At 34.1% G+C, this 16,533-nt stretch overlaps 1 long non-coding RNA gene across 7 annotated transcripts in view; it reads right to left on the bottom strand.

The window, feature by feature from the left end:
- The window catches only part of LOC136791970 (uncharacterized), a 410,072-nt gene extending 403,374 nt beyond the window's left edge, over positions 1–6,698 (bottom strand). For 5 of the 7 annotated variants that reach the window (XR_010840922.1, XR_010840920.1, XR_010840924.1 and 2 more), the window contains exon 1: positions 6,396–6,698. This is a non-coding gene — a long non-coding RNA (uncharacterized lncRNA). The remainder of the gene's footprint in view (positions 1–6,395) is intronic. The other 2 variants (XR_010840923.1, XR_010840926.1) reach the window with 1 other exon arrangement.
- Between the last annotated feature and the right edge of the window lie 9,835 nt (positions 6,699–16,533).

Genomic DNA, 16,533 nt, shown 5'->3' with positions numbered 1-16,533 from the left:
TGTGTAGGCTGTATGGTGGGATGAAAAAGATAAAGGGCTCAGAAATGAGACATATTTGAATCCTGGCAATTCCACTAAAGCAGCCTGATCTTGTCATTCGACCTTGTTGAGCCCCAGTTAGTCACAGTAAAGTGGTGATTATAATGCTGATCTTTATAAGTCATAGCATATCATGGTCACTTAAACATTAATCCATTTCTATCTCAATTCTATTTTTTCCTTTTTATCTCCTTAAGCATGAGCCCATTCTAAAATGGGCTTTCAGCTTGTTTACTTCTGAGTAGAAATGCATTACTACTTTTTAACAACCTTATCATTAGTTGTTAATTAGTCATCTAAATATGATTATTTAGGAGGTACATCTGTTATGTAAAGCACCACATCAATTCTGTTTAAGTGGTCTAAAATTGGAAACAATGGGAGAATTTCCAAAATTAGGGGACTATTAAACAAAAGCAAAATTTTAAAATAAAATTATGAGGTCAGCCACACAATATAATAATATGCAGGCACTAAATATTATAATTTTTAAAGAACTGCTGACAAAATAATAGGCACAAAATAGTATGTGAGTTATATTACATGATTTTTTAACAAAATGTGTGTACAAATGCATGTCTGTATATAAACATATGTATCTGCAATTTTGTCAATAGATAGAAAGGAAATATATCAAAGTAGTAATAGTAGTTATCTTTGGGTTAAATAATTACATATTACTTTTATTTTCTTCTTTGTAGTTTTTTTGTAGTTTACACATTTTCTACAAAAATATGTGTACATTTTATAGAGAGAAAAAAGTAAACATCATTAAAATAAAATTTATAAAGTATTTATAAATAAAACAAATAAAGGATGCTGCAAAGTATTAAAGTGGGCCATGCTATCATTTGCTTCTTTTTATGCTGACATCCATACAAGAATACATTTCTCACAAGGATTTCTTTAGTTTCTGTTATACCCAAAACTGTAAAATACTAAGTAAAAGATAAAGATCCTCTCAGATTATACACATTAGTTTTTCTCTGACCATATCTGGCTTCCATGGGAATTCTACAAATAAAATATCTGCAACAGAAGGATCTGAAATCAGGGAACAAATGGTTCTTGACTGTGTGCGGTAATATTTTATTTACATGGGAATCAGCTCTCTTAAAATAAAATGGCGGTATCCCATCCTAGCATTTAGTACAAGTCCATTCTCTCCTGGGCACTGTTCTTGGTCTTTTATTTTCATTATTCTCTCTGTGACCTGGAGCAAGTAATTTAACCTTTCTGTGCCTCTATTTCTTATATAAAATAGAATGACAATAGTACCAACTTGATAAGCCCTTTTATTTGAGGATTAAATCAGTTAATATTTAGGAAGCCCCAGAGAAAATGATCAGACCATCATCATAATAATCATAACTAGTATTATTTTTAACCTTAAGAACCACCTTTAAGAGGCAGGTATACAACTGCCCCAGATAGTAGATGAGGACAGAGACTAAGAGTTTAGTTACTTCTCATGTTATATGTGACAACAAGAGTCAAATGCAACTTTTACTGACATCGAAGCACATATGTAGTCATTAAACCATCATGTAACAGACAATATTCATAAATATTCACCAACATCTTGTAAGCCAGACACTGAGCAATATTGGACAAGGCTCAGCTCTTGCTTTTAGTCTAGTGAGAAGGGCAAGCAGGTCTTTAAGCGTTATGTGTGATGGCAAGGATGAGGATATGAGGCCATAATAGCAGAGCGAAAGGTGCTAAGTGTATTGTAGAGAGGTCAGACAAAGCTACCTGGAGGAAGCTACACTTCAGCAGAGATCTGAAGAATGAGGCGGAGTTAGCCAGCAAGCTGCTGAGGAACAACAATCAGTTGGCATTTGCTCCCTGGTGTTCTGTGCTGGAACTCCAGAGCTGCCAACATTAACTTCATGCCAGGTGACGAATGATCTGAGTGCCCACAGCTGCAGCTGCTGCTTTATACCCTCTCCCTCCTACTTCCATCGTTAATGAGCCTGAGATCAGAAAAGAATACATCTTAGTAACTAAGAGCTCTTCTGTTAGCTTTTGGTCCAGAGATAGAAGAGAAGTTCACTTCTGTTAACAATACAGCCACAGATCCTTTGTTATTTTCCTCTAGCACTTCCTAAAATAGAAGTTTGCTGCTACTAACTCTCATTTTTATCCACCTTGGTGGCAGGTTGTTGTATGCTCATAAGTATACTCATTATAAAAAATACATGATTTTATTTTTCCCCCAGGAACAGCTCTAAAGCATGTCAATGCCTCTACGGTTCCTTAAGGTTAATTTCTGCTGTTAGGAACTCTTCTGATTTGCCCTAACTTTTAGCAGTTCTGACTTTGGAATATTTTACCTGCAGTTACACAACACCCCAGAGACACAGGTATGTCAGAAGGTATCTATTCCAGATGTAAATATCTTTACTGAGTGAAGGTAAGTTTTGTGCCTTTATAGATAACTCTGCATTTCAAATATTATTTTTTAAAAAGAGTCTCATTTCAAACAGTTGATTTGAGGAGAAGGAACTTTCTTTTTCTGCTGTGGTGTGTCAGATATAACATTCCCAGTACACAGCGGTTTTAGAAAGATTTCCGTTTTGCCCCTGAGAAGTCACTTCTATAGGACTACAACCTCTTATTTGAATTTGTATTTTTTTAAAAAGTTCATCTTTATTTAATTGTCAGTAAACAAACTTCAGTGCCGTTGGTGGCTGGCAGTGTCAAATAGGAAGATTCCAAGGAAACACAGAATTTGTTTCCTTTTTTAAGGAGTTTACAGCACGGTTGGAAAAGCTAAAAATCATGTTAAACTGATTCAGGGACACTGACTACAGAAAACAATGATATCGGGACACCAGAGAAAGAAAACTTTTCTTTATACTAAGAAAGAGGAGCATGATATGGGATCCAGTAGTGGAAAATTTCCATTATTTGTATATATTTTGTATTTGTGTTTTATGAATGCCTAGTCTTACAAATAAAGAAAAGCCTCTGGTATATTTTTCCAAAAAAATTGTATTTTTTTTGTATTGTATTTGTATCTTTCAAAATGATCACTTTAAAAAAGAATCATATGCTCTCCTGAAACAAGTTTTTAAAAATGTAAGTTAGAGAATCTTCAAACTATCAATAGTTCCAACATATAAAGAAAAGTCTATTTCAATTATTATAAGAAACACAACAGCTTTAATTCAACCACTAGGGGGAAAATCCTGCAGTACACACTGCAGTATATTTCTCTGAAACTGAATATCCAGCTTTATTTGAACAAGATAAGCTTCCCCTAATCCATTAGTCTCCAGGCCATGCCACGCCCCAGAACTTAAAATAAGGTGAAAGTCTTGCATCACTATATCTTACTACCTCTTCTCACATGGGTTAAAAATAAAGCAGTAACAGCAGATCCAGCAGAATGGAGAGCAGGACTGGTGTGGAAATTCGTCTTACTGACGCGGATGAGAGAAAAAGCCTGACTCTGTGCAGATTAGCTCACAGTGAAACAAATCCTGCATCCTCAGTTTAATTGAAACTTACAAATTCCATCAATGCATATTTTTAAATTGAAGAATTCCACTCGTATACTTTTAGAGAAATTATATGAAAGCAAATTAAGGTATAAAAGTCATCATCACAAAAGAAAGGTTTGTCTTGGACAAAAGGGGAAACTCCAGGTCTTTGTACAATTTTTAATGCTGTTGGTTCAATGACATTGTTTATTTGGCCTTTTTATTTGTAAGACACTATACATCCATTTATAATTTGAATAACATTTATAAGTTTCTTTAAAATGTTTATTTTCATCTAGTGTCATCTTTTCAAATGACAAAAATTTTTCTTCACATGTACCTATCATAAAAGGTATAGATATCATTACACAGGGACAGAGAAAAGGACAACCTGTATATGGAGGCTGGGACCCCAAGCAGGCTACCTCAGTGACCCCCAAAACTGTGGAAGCAAATACCTAAGGATCTCTCAAGAAATTACTTTGTATTCTCAGAATTATAAAAAAGCTCTAGAGAGTATGACCTCAACTAAGTTGCAGACAACCAAATATTTGATGTTCATGTAAGAAGATAAATCTTTATTATAGAGTGCAAAAGCATTCCTCAAACTCTTCACCTGTTTCCCTAAATTTATTGGTTTAACATGTGTTATATATCCACTATATATCTACTGAAGAGATGTAAAGATGAACTGGTGAATTCTGCCTGAATAATTATACAGTTTATAATTATTTTCATAACCTTTTAAAAATGTGAAGGCAAAACTATTCATGAAAGAGGTTAAAATGGAGTAAGATTAAAAAAAGAATAGAGTAAGATTAAACATCGATAGTGGTTATTCTAGGGAACTTGCTTTGCATTACCTGAGCCATAAAAGCAATCAGCTAGGACAATAGTTCCAAAGACTTGGTAAATTTTAAGGATGTTAATCATTGCTGAAATGTGGATTTCATTAAGAAATCTACATGTAAATAATATAGAATCCTGGCCTTATCTTCATTTTACCATTCATTCATTCATATGGTAGATAAATACTTTTCAAGAAATTTCTAGGTTCTGTGGATATAATATTGAAAGACTTCTGTGTCTTGGAACTTATATTCCAATATGGTAAATACACAATAAATTAATTATAAAATTACTGTAAAATTTCATACTGGCTCTCACTATTATGCACAGCACTCAATGTTTCTAAAATAGTACTGAATGCCTATATTGTTAGTGGCACTGGGCACAAACTAATGATAAAATCCAAAATGTTCAGCCTAATGTTCAAGGTCATCTCCAATACTGCTTCACTCACCTGTATGATATGATCTCTTACTGCTCACATCTGAGACCAATTTTAGAAGGCAGTACCCAACACAAACTAAATGTCTGACTGGACATTATCATCCTCACCCACCAAAATTGTTCTTTCCATCCATCCCTTGAGAGGAGTGCCTTCCAATATGGTCTCTATTAAAACCCCTAAATCAGATTTCTCCCTCGATTTAAATGCTATATATCTTGTGCATGCCGTTCTCTAATAGCATTTATTTTGATCTGTATTTTACTATATACTCATTTTCATAAATATGCCCATCGTAGTCATTTGATTGGTCATTTTTTGAGGGCAGGGACTGCCTCTAACTTTTCTTGGCATCTCAGGCTTTATTTAGTAAATTATCTTACATAGTTAGCTCTCAATTCATATTTCTTATGTTGAATTGTGTTACATTTGCTTTTATGCAATGGCAGGATGTAAAATTCAGTATCTGCTTCATGTTACACATCTGTTACAAGGGAATACATAGAAGTTTATAAGTGGTCTAACATTAGCTTTAGACTATTAATACTAAGAGTAAAACCTCAGCATCTGTTATTTCCAATTGAGTTCTGTACTTTTGAATCTTTCATTTTCTGGCTAGTTTCTAATATGAACTCCTAGTCAGAACTCTCAGGCTTTCAGAGCTCCTGTGGATTTTGGCTATAGTTATCTCAAGTTCAGGGAACCTGTATTTATATATCTATGCATCCTATTTCCATGTAATCACTTCAGCCAATATTTTATGTTCAATATATTAAAAAAAAACACCTTTCCTCAGAATTTAAAAGCACAGAAAACTAAGCTCACAACTGAATGAAACTTGGAAAATTTAAAATATAACAGTGAAACAAGTACATTTTTTAAATTCAGTCTTTTTCAATAGATAATTTTCATACTAAATTAATAGAAATAGGTGGGTGTGAAGGTGCAAAAATCCATCTAATATCCAACACATGCCTTTTTATAACTGTGCAATACTTCTGCATCTGGGTCACATATACATACATGTTATTGTCGACACATACACAATACACATTTACATGGCATATTAGACCACACAAAATGTACATACACAAGACATATTTTCCATCCTTAGTGTTTTCATAGCTACACAACATTCTTTCTGGCACACAGCACAGATGTGAAAATCATTCATATTTTACAGGTATATTTATGTCTACACCTACAGGTAAAAGTGATTTAATATTTAGTTCATGGTAGTTAAGTATACATATTTTTTGGCTTTTAAAAGTCATACCTGGTAAAATTACAGGGTGATATGGTTTAGGTTTACTTTCTTTCTTTTTTTCCTCTGACAAAGAAATATAAAAGAAAAGTATCTTGGTGTCATTGTCATGTGTTTCTTGAGACCATTACTTGGCTCATATTTTATCAATAAACAATCTTCTGTAAAGCTTGTATTATATCATGTTGGAAAAATTAAAGATTTTATCGCAAACCCCCATGACCCAGGTGAAAATGAGATGAGTGTACACACATAGGCACAATTCAGGACACAGAACGTTTGGTACACAAAGAATAATCAGATGGGTTCCTACCCAGCACAATTCCATTCAGTAGTTTCTCTTGCACGTACCAGCTCAGCTGCCCACGATCCATGCTGCTTTTAGATACTACAAAGCAATTTTCACCCCAACTGCCGCCCGCTTAAGTTCTTCCTTTTGCGCTCAGAAACGGAAATACTTGGACAGTGAGTGATGCCCTGTTGCAGCGGCCTCCCCGAATCCTTCAGCAACCCACCTCTGAGCCGCACCAGGTTAAGCCCTGCCGCTAGCTCCAAGCTCACTCTCCTCGGCAGCTGGTCGGCCACTGGGCGGAGAGAACGGGCACTAGGGCGCCATCTGGAGGCTCCTTCAGGCAGCTGCAGCAAACGTAAAAAAGCTAGGTGGAACAAGAAAGTCAGCCAATTTTGTTAAATAACCATACAGTTTTTATATACAGTTCCCTGTGCACATTTTTTAAAAGACGGAAAAATGCAAGGAAGCCTCATTCTGTTCCCTATGAATATTCTATTTCTTTTATGCGTCAAAGTAAAGGGAAAACTTCGATCTCATTTAATGTACAAGTAACAAGAGATGGAAAATTAATTTTCTGCTTCTTCTTGACTCATCTCAAAGGAAAATAATTAACACTGGCTACTATCAGAAGTTTCCAGGATTTTTGTATTTAACTTAAAGGCAGCTTTCCAAAAGAGAAATCTATGTCTCTGAACTAACATAAAGCAAGCATGTTAAATATGCTCTGCTACTTTAAAAAATTACAAACCTTACTTCTGGAAATGTTTACTGTGTTCCTTATCAATGCATTATACTGACTTGAGTATGATAACAAGGAAAACCAGTTTCAGTTCTAGTTCATGTTATAAGGTGTTCACATGACTTTAATATTTCAACAAAAGCTCCTTGAATTAATTTCCCTCTAAATATCTCCCTAAGCTTCTTTCCCTTAAGGAAGATAATTGGTATACCTGAAAGAGATATAGGCTTAATTAATTGAATAGAGAGCCCTTAAAGTCTTATCTATTGTGATATGTATTTATAAATGTGATTAATGGATGTTTCATTATTCCCTACAGATCAAAATGAATATACATTGCCATCCCGACCACTATTCCTACTTCCACTAAGCATCATGATTTGGGATTTCATTTATCCTTTAAAATTAAAATTTGACTTTGAAACTATTTAATAATGGACCCATCTACAGTGATTTATGTTTTTCCAGGCAAATGTGGACTAGAGCTTGCTTATATACTCTGTGAGGCCCCTTTGGGAAATATAAATTCTTAATCATTTCAATTTCAAATCAGTGTTTGAGAATTTCTTGCAGGACAAACATCGAAGAAGTTTGTTTCATCAATAGTTCATCTCAATTTTTATTTCCATGTGTATGATAAATGAACATACTGGCTTTTCAAAGGCATACCATTAAACATATTCTTAAGAAAAATGAGATTTTTTTTCTTTTAAATAGAGCATGTACCAAATAATCAGACCATAATTTCTGTGAGTTTGTAAAGTCTCTGAAAATTTATATGCTGATGGGATTAAAAAGAATGTTAACTCTTCATGTCTATATCCTCAACTCCTAGTACTGTGGAATATGAAAACATATTAGTTAACTGACTCCTAAATGATATGACTTACATGCTGCACTATGGTTATTGCTGCACAGAACTTCTTAAAAGGCAAGACACTCAAATATACAGTTTAAGGCTACAAGCAGAAAAATAGTGTTTGGAAACTTATAAATAATAAAGTAATAAGCACTGATCAAACACAGATATGCCCAACTTTTACCAAGTAAAATTTGATACATGAACATTTAAATGTAACAAAGAGATAAATTAGGGAATAAATTTCCTACTGTAAATGTTTTGAACTTACAAAATCATTCTTTAAGTAAAAACTCCCCAGAATTTCAATAATGATTTTATTGAAAAATAAATTCACATGCATAAACAGAAAAAAAATGAGATATTAATGAGAGAAGTAGATGTGTGAATTTCATAGCCAAAGATATTTTGTCTATCCTCATCATAACCAAAAGCTAAAAATGATAGAAGTTGGATGCTACATGCAAAAGAGATGATTACGTGGCTAGAGGAAGAAGAAAAGTATTATGATCATGTGCTGTCAAGGTCTAAAATTAGTCTTAAGACACTGAGACAAGAGAAAATATAGGAAAAGAGTAAGACCCCAGTTAGGAGTATACTAAGGAAGTAAATTATATCCATTTCCACAATTCAGCATGTAAAACTTAAAGAAAGCAAAAAGATCCAAGTCAAAGTCACACAACGGAGTCTAAAAATGAAAACAACATGGGGAGTCTAAACATCTGTCTTTTACAACGAACTAGGATGAAAGATCTGTGTTAGTGTTCTATTGCTACATAACAAATTACAGCACATTTATTATCTCACGGTATCTTTGGGTCAGCAGTCCAGGCACGACTTTGATGAGCTCTCTGCTCAGCATCTCACAGGCTGCATCTAGGTATCAATTGGGCTGTACTCTTGTCTGGAGACTTGATTGGGGAAGAATATGTTTCTAAATTCAATCAGGTTATTGGCAGAATTCATTTCCTTGACTTCTTCAAGGCCACCAGGAAAACATGTCTTCATTTCAGGGAGGCACCAGTCTCTCTTTTAAGGACTTTCACCTGATTAAGTCAGACTGACCCAGAATAATCTCCCTTTCAATGAACTCAAAATCAACTATTGATAATTTGTGACTTTAATTACATCTGCAAAATATCTTTACCTTTTCCATTTTCAATTGGGTAGAAGCAAGTCACTGGTTCCAGCCACACTGAAGAAGAGGGGATTATGCGAGGGTATGACACATTGGGGGGATCACCTTAGGGTGTGTTGACAACAGGATCTGTGTAGAGACACATGATATTTCTTGCTTATCATCCAAAAGCATAAGGGGAACAGCCTGGTGGGAATGAGAGTACAGGTGCATTTTGCTACCTTTAGGATCAGGGCAGAGACCCAGACATATTTATCATAGAAGTTTTGTAGATGCATGGTTATATCTAACAAAAAATATAACAAAGAAAAACTAGAGAAGTCATTTGATCAAGAAAGGACATGGGAGCAGCAGGTAAAAGCATTGGATTGAGCAGTGTTATCAGACTCATGAGCAGGACTTGGGACAGTGAAGAGCTTTGGTGCTCATGTGGCTACAATGACTCTATGTACTAGATGTATTTGTGTTGCCTGGTTGCCTGTCCACAGCTCCTCATACCTAGTCATCCATACTCTGAAGTGGCTCAGCCTTATTCCAGGAGTATATGCCTGACCAAAAAAAGAACACATTCAGAGACTGGCCAGAAACTTATGGTTTCTGTGGCCTCACTGGAAAAAAAAAATAAGCCTGTCCAATTAGATTTTCAGGAATTTGAACTAAAGTAAAAGAGAGAAGTTGCCAGTCAATGGAGAACACTGCTGCTGAAAGGCCTTGTAGCAATTATGAGCTGTGTGTTAGCTGATGCAGAGAAAGCAGCTTAGCAGAAGGAAAAACAATTGGTGCAGACTCAAAAAGAAGTAAAGATTAGAGAAACCGTTCATTCACTTAATTCTTCTAATACATTCATATGGAGTTACCATTAAGTACTAGACACTGTTCCAGGTGCCGGGAATACCACAATGACTAAAACAAAGTCCCTGATCTCATGAAGCTTATTCTTGTAGTGGGAGATAAATAGTAAATATGTAGAAGCATATTAATTATATTTCATTATGTGAGAAAACTGTAGAAATAAAAATAAAGTAGGGAATGAAGCTTAAAAGTAATGGAGGAATTGCCACCTGGCATAGTATGGTCAGGAATGCTTATGTGATCATGTGTCTTTTGGATGGGAACCTGAATGCAGTGATGGTGCCAGCCATGCTGATATTTGTGGAAAGGGGATGTCGGGCAGAATGTACGGCAGGTGCAAAAGCACTGAGATAAGTGTGTGCTTGGTGAGTCAAAGGAAGAGCAAGAGGGGAAAATTGCCTGGAATAGTGGGAGCAAGAGACTAGACAATAGGATATGAAGTCAGATATGGCATGAGCGAGAAGATCGCACAGGGCTTGTGAACCTGTGTCAGGATGCTAGCTTTTACCTAGAGAGATGGGAAGCCACTAGAGGGTTACTATAGAAGATAACATCAGGCTTACATTTTTAAGAATCATTCTTTCTGTTGTACAGAACAGATGGGAAGTGAGGGAGGTGACAGGAGGCCATTTGGACCTTGAGACAGACAAAGTGTGGCCTAATTTCCAATTATGTTTCCCATCAGGTCTGTATACTTGTTTCAGTCTGAATTTCCATGAGATAACACTGTATATCCTTTTTTTTAAAAAAAAAAAAAATCTCCCTTTTCTTAAACTACATTGCTAAATACTCTAAGGAATGTTAAAAGTATTCAAGACTTGGATGCTTTGAATTTTTATATATTTCAGCATAAGAACTAAAAGGTATTAGTATTTTAAAAGCATGTTACCTTTTTATAAATGATAGAAAGTGCTTGCACAGGGGGAGGTAATGTCAGCCATTAAATTGTTGAACAAAGTTATTTTTTCAGGGCATTGGCTTAAGCCCATAGGGAAAGGTCAGTTCCTAAAAATTATCTGTCTGATCCTTTGTGACATGAGTGTTTCAAGGGTTTTTAACACTATGAATCTTACCGTCTAATACCAATAAAAATGTATTTAGGATATATCTGAATTTTAATATCTTATGGATAACGATTTTGTTTGTTATACTATAGAATCTTTGAAACTAGGTATGTCTGCCCCTTTAGAGATAAATTTAGAGACAAAACAATTAAAGATTTTATAAGGAATCCATTAATTTCCAATTTTGCATCCTTCTAACTCACACAAATACAGAAACACACACAAATATACATCATTTGTATATGTGTAGACATATTTTGGCTACTTTTCATGGCATTTCAAATGAAATTTTACAAAATTAATCATAAAGTATTTTAAAATGGGAGGGAGGTAGGGCTGTTAGCAAACACACTGTCACTGTGTTAATCACATGAGACATTTTACCACTACCCTTTCAATAAAATATTCAATTAAAACAAGAATAAGAAAATTAGTTTTAGGTCAGATTATCCTTTGAAAATATTAAGGGTGCAACATTAAAATACATGCTTAAATATGCAAACATTAATCTTTTATTTTTATTTTTGGTGAAGCTTTCTAGAGGGTATTTAATGACATTTTATAGAGGGGGTAAATGTATAGCATCATAGGTTCCACATTGTTTGATAATTTTGTCATCATGAAAAAACAGTGAATGGTATCTTAGCTATGCCACCTATGTTTATCAAATTTTTTCTTCTTATTATTAAAGCATTTGCTAAAAATAACATTTATAATAAACATTTTCCCACTCACCAAATTCTTAAAAACACAACCATCAGAAGAAATGAAATTCAGACCATTCACCTGTGAAAGAAGAGAATGTTGTTGGATATGATGGGAGAAAATTGGCACCCATGGAATCATATATACTTTGAGATGTCCAAATGTGAGCACACACACACACACACACACACAGACGACATCAATTTTAATAATCAAAAACAGAGTTAAAGTTACAGGACTCACTAAACATTGATTAACAACAGAAATGTGAAGGGAGATTTAGATAGAACATAAAAGCTAAAAGAAGCTATATGGCTAAGTAACTCAGCAGAGTGATATAGGGGAGACAGCCAAATTGAAAGAAACAATTTTGGGGGATTTAAGTCACTTTAGGAATTACTAACATTTATATATATTCAGTGTATCATAACATTCTCATTTTATCCCTAAAATGCAAGGTTCTACATAAGATTTCCATTATCTGTGATTTTGAGCACATGATCATATTAAAGCCTTTTGTCTTGTCCCATAGTTGGTGGGGAAAACCTTTTTCAGCAGGCTTATATTGAAATCAGCCTCATTTATAAATATTCACTTCATATTCACATTCTCAAATAGATTTCAAAAATTCATAGACCAGGGGAAATTTTATTTGACTTATAAACATCTACATGTATTGTTTAGGCTCTCTGGCTTCCTTAGCTGATGCCAATACTATCCCTCTATGATGCTGTAGTTGATTTTAAATTAGTAGACCGAGGACACATATAGAACTTCAAATGTGGTCCCATGGAGATTTCTACGAAAATTAGTTTAAATATTTTGAACATTTCAGAAATAACTACTAACATCTAACATCTTGTCCCTTTAGTAGTTATCACAAATTCTATAGTTTCATGGCTTCAATTATCACATCAATTTAACTGACCTCTTTTCTAGCTCTAACTCATCTCTTGAAGATTGGTTTTGCATTTTTACCTGCCAGGTGAGTTTTTCTGAATAAATATAAACCTAACTCAAATAAGTAGGAAGTTTATCACCTTAGATTTTTAAACAAATCCTCAAGGGGTAACTAATACAAATTAATGGGAAGTAGAAGAAAACGTTTTCTTTTCAGTTTGCTTAAACATTTTTCTATTGATTAGATTTGTCCAAAAATAAAATGGGCTGCTCTGAAATGTACTATGATCCACATCATAGTGGCGATATTAAAGCATAGCCTAGATAACAACTTGGCAAGGGATAGTGAAGTAGGAATTTGAATATCACATAATCGGTGAGACAAGATAAACTTTCAAGTCCTGTGTAATTCTGAGATTCTATAATGCTATAAAATTATTCTTATTCTCTTCTCTCATCATATATTTTTTTTAAAAACTTTCTTCACTGCTAAAACTTACATGAGTTATCTCTTTCCATTACATATAACACTTATTGTTAGTTTCCTGATGTATTATTCAACAGTTTAATTCATTTCAACAAATATATTTGATTAATTTCCCCTTAATTTGGTCCCTTCAGGATTTTTTTTTGTCTCTCAGTAGTTTTAATCTTAATACCTACAATCTGTTAACTCCAAATACATTTAGAAAATATCTTATAAAAGAAACAACAGCTTTCTATGCTTAATCCAGACTACAAATAAAAATGTGGAAGTTTGTTCATATTGAAAGGTTAACTCTGGGAGTCCTAAAATAGTTTATATTTGAGATTAAAAGATGTGTTTACTTCAAAAATAAACTGAGATTTCATTTAGTGGATGCCTATGAAATGTTTCTAAATCTTTAGTGAAACAGTATAGAAAAGATCAATGTCTAGTTGAATATCTTGGAACTACTCCATATTTATAGCTTGTCAGTTATAATGATAATGCAGCTAACATTACAAATCTATGTTGATTCACTATATTTTACAAGATGCTTTTGTAAAAAGTTACCAATGCTTTGGAACTTTTTCTACATGGTATAAAATGTTTCAAACATGTTTTTTCTATGGAGGTTTAGGAAGATCTATACAAATAAACATTTATGTAAGTACGTAATCCTCAGTATCAATTGTTCAATCCTATGAATTCTTACAATAAACACTAACAAGCTCAATAGAACAAAACTAAAAATATTTAATGTTTTATCATACTTTTATTTGCCTATTTTTTTTCCTGCAGGCTAAATTCCCATTTAAAAAATTGTGTGTCCGAGTAACTATATTTTCAATTGTTTCAACAGTGGTATAAAAAGTTGATGGAATGAGGATACAATTAGCTTTTTGATAATTATCAAATATGTAGTTTGTTGGCCTGAAAATTATTTGGAATGCACAAAGAAAAAAAAAGAGGCAGGCATCATGATGCTTGTGCAATTGTTAAAAACAAATGAATACAATATAAAGATGACTTAGATATGCCATATATAATCATAAATTGCTGCAGTTTGAAACTTTCTTGGATGGTTGCTCCATTATACAACAAACTCACTAACACTACTTCAATTAGTTTTAAATCCTTCAAAAGATATATTTATTTCATTTAAACCAGAGTGAGTAAAACATATGCTAGACAAGAGAAATATGCCTACTTTATTCATTTTAATACCCTTGTCCTTCTCTGGAAAATGTCACAGTAGTAAAAAGGAAGCTGTGAAGTACTGTAAAGTCTTTGTAACCAAAAATATATGTCAATCAGCAATATAAACATTTAGTTTTTATTGAACTGACAATTACATTTTGTATGTTATATCTGTATTTTCCTTTTACCCATTATTAATAAAGAACAGTTTTTTTCACAAGAGTTCTTCTTTTTTACTATGTAAATTTGTGTGTGCTTAAAATAAAACTATGGACATATAAATGCCTTCACAGAATGCATTACAAAGTCACAACATAGAATCACTCCAAGGCCCATCACAATCACTTACCCTACAATATTTTTATCTGGCCTGAAATATTTGTGTTGGAAGTACTCTTAACACTAACAACCCATCCTAACTATTCAATCTTCTGTAGCTCCCCAGTACATCAAGCCATACCAACATCTATTCAGAATAAATGTATTAACATATTCAGAGTTCTCTCATCAACAAATAACCTTGAAAATCAAATAAAATGAAAAAAAGTTCCAAAAGTTAAAGAGATTCAGCTATTTTAGGAATGATGTTACCTGATGTCTTCCAGGGTTACTCTCTAATATCCTCCAGCCCTGAAGCTCAGGGGCGTGTGTGTGATTTCACACCTGCCCACATAGAATATGGTGTACTCAGGAGTGATTCTCCTCAAATTGAGCAACCACCTGAAAAGGCCAGAAACATGTCTTTGACTCATCAGCTTACTGATGTAGCTAGGTTTCTCCTAAATCGGACCGATTTGTTATAGGAATGGATATTTTTTGCAACCTTTCCTGGATATAGTTCTTTAAAAGTGAATTTGAAGACCTAATGGGTGAAAAACCTGAGACAAATGTTCTTTTCATATCCACGTTTTCACATATGTAAAATTCATATGGAAGCGTTTATTTTCCAAGAAAATACTGAAGAAAGTATTTGGAATTCATGCCAGTAGATGTGCAAAGCTATATTTAAAGGAATAGGTTTTGATATCATGGTACTTTTATCACTTCCTTGGTTCCTGTAGATATCTTGTTAATCTAAGTAGTTTTAAAGGAAACTGAGTATTTTGGAGAAAAAATTGAAACATTGTAAGTATGTTATTTTTAAAAAGCAATATAAACTCACACTTTATGCATAACCAATACAGTTGCTATACTAAATTTGGCATATATGTGTGTATGTGTATATGTATATATATTCCAAAAAATTCTACAGGCCTCTAGTTTTCACTGTAACCAGATCCATACCTGTCTCTCCTTCAATGAAGGTTATATGGACACTAGACTTGTCATATTATATGTATACAATAAAGAGTAACAATGTTATAACACAGTATATAGAATCCATTAAATAAAGGCTAAAATCATATCTCTAGGCCTGCTTCTCAGAGATTTTCATATGTAAAAATACTGTCTCTTTGCAAGTGTTGAGTTAGAGTTCCTTTGAAAGCTTTTGAAAATAGGGTGAGTTCATTTTACATCTGCAATTATAATAGCTACACAACTTCCCTTGCCTTGGACAATTTATTGCATTCACTTCAGGAGGGAATGAATGGTAAGAGATAGAGATGATTCCCCAGACTACCTCCTATTCAGTTTGGGAGCTAGTGGAAGACTGCCTTCTCTCCAACACCAGTCTCTGATGAACGGGATCTATTAAAAAGAACTGCGTTGGTTTACACTGCAGATTGAATGGAGCACTAAGTGACTGCATTAGTATTCTGCAGTGGGGGTAATTGTCGCCTCCAGTTGGTATATAATGTTGCAATAATACTTTCACACAGGTGCAACAACTGTTCAAGTGTCCTTATTTAAGTTGTCACTACTACCCAGAATATCTCCATCAAATGCCCCCACCTCCCTTCACCCCACAGTTTTTTCCTCCCTCTTAGCAGGTGTAAAATAAACAGATGAGGAAATACGTGTACTTTCAAACTGTCACCTATGTATCATGAAGGTGGGAGGCTACTGCAAATAACTTAGAAACTGCTTCTAGGAGGCGTTTAGCAATACAGCCCACCGATACAGGTCAGATGCTATTAATTGGATCACCCCCAACCCCTCAGGCCTGGGCTGTAATTTGCCAAACAACCATCTCTCATTTGCAAATAAAAGTTAAAATCAATCCACAGATACAGAATGCTGACTTCCTGTCACTAAAATTTACAGGGGTTTTCTTTGTAGAGCTGGCAGATTGTGACCA

Source organism: Kogia breviceps, chromosome 5, assembly GCF_026419965.1.
Source record: "Kogia breviceps isolate mKogBre1 chromosome 5, mKogBre1 haplotype 1, whole genome shotgun sequence".
NCBI classification, from domain to species: Eukaryota; Metazoa; Chordata; class Mammalia; order Artiodactyla; family Physeteridae; genus Kogia; species Kogia breviceps.
Note: the sequence above shows the minus strand (reverse complement) of the source record. Positions and strands in the feature narration are given on the sequence as shown.